Consider the following 1165-nt stretch of genomic DNA (forward strand, 5'->3'; position numbering starts at 1 on the left):
ACGTGTAAGTAATATATTTACCGTGTTTTATTATTTTGCACGAGTGCGGTAAGTCATAGCTGGGTGCTCACGATTCACGGGTCCAGCGTCGGCGTTGTGGCGCGGCAAGCGTGCACTGGTGCGGTTGAGAGGGAGGGGTGGAAACCGCGTTAAACTCGTCTCCGTAGTTGAGAGGGAGCGGCCAAAGCAATGTACAATCGTCTTTGTAGTGGAGCTGGGAGGGGCAAGGATAAGGGACGAAGACCGGGGTAACATGTCGGATGCGATCATACCAGCACTAAAGCACCGGATCCCATCAGAACTCCGAAGTTAAGCGTGCTTGGGTGAGAGTAGTACTAGGATGGGTGACCTCCTGGGAAGTCCTCGTGTTGCATTCCCTTTTTAATTTTTTTCGCGCCGCTTGCAAAACAAAACGCACGTGTAAGTAATATATTTACCGTGTTTTATTATTTTGCACGAGTGCGATAAGTCATAGCTGGGTGCTCACGTTTCACGGGTCCAGCGTCGGCGTTGTGGCGCGGCAAGCGTGCACTGGTGCGGTTGAGAGGGAGGGGTGGAAACCGCGTTAAACTCGTCTCCGTAGTTGAGAGGGAGCGGCCAAAGCAATGTACAACCGTCTTTGTAGTGGAGCTGGGAGGGGCAAGGATAAGGGACGAAGACCGGGGTAACATGTCGGATGCGATCATACCAGCACTAAAGCACCGGATCCCATCAGAACTCCGAAGTTAAGCGTGCTTGGGCGAGAGTAGTACTAGGATGGGTGACCTGCTTGGGCGAGAGTAGTACTAGGATGGGTGACCTCCTGGGAAGTCCTCGTGTTGCATTCCCTTTTTAATTTTTTTCGCGCCGCTTGCAAAACAAAACGCACGTGTAAGTAATATATTTACCGTGTTTTATTATTTTGCACGAGTGCGGTAAGTCATAGCTGGGTGCTCACGATTCACGGGGCCAGCGGCGGCGTTGTGGCGCGGCAAGCGTGCACTGGTGCGGTTGAGAGGGAGGGGTGGAAACCGCGTTAAACTCGTCTCCGTAGTTGAGAGGGAGCGGCCAAAGCAATGTACAATCGTCTTGGTAGTGGAGCTGGGAGGGGCAAGGATAAGGGACGGAGACCGGGGTAACATGTCGGATGCGATCATACCAGCACTAAAGCACCGGATCCCATCAG

The 1165-nt window shown here is 52.9% G+C and overlaps 1 non-coding gene and 1 pseudogene across 1 annotated transcript; both read left to right on the forward strand.

Annotated features, from left to right (window-relative positions):
- Positions 1–258: 258 nt before the first annotated feature.
- On the forward strand, positions 259–377 carry LOC123174345 (5S ribosomal RNA). Its single transcript, XR_006486974.1, has one exon. It is a non-coding gene; the product is annotated as a 5S ribosomal RNA (ribosomal RNA).
- Positions 378–674: 297 nt separating this feature from the next.
- Positions 675–827, forward strand: LOC123174293 (uncharacterized; annotated as a pseudogene).
- The last annotated feature ends 338 nt before the right edge of the window (positions 828–1165 follow it).

This window comes from Triticum aestivum, unplaced genomic scaffold (assembly GCF_018294505.1).
Source record: "Triticum aestivum cultivar Chinese Spring unplaced genomic scaffold, IWGSC CS RefSeq v2.1 scaffold2488, whole genome shotgun sequence".
NCBI lineage: Eukaryota > Viridiplantae > Streptophyta > Magnoliopsida > Poales > Poaceae > Triticum > Triticum aestivum.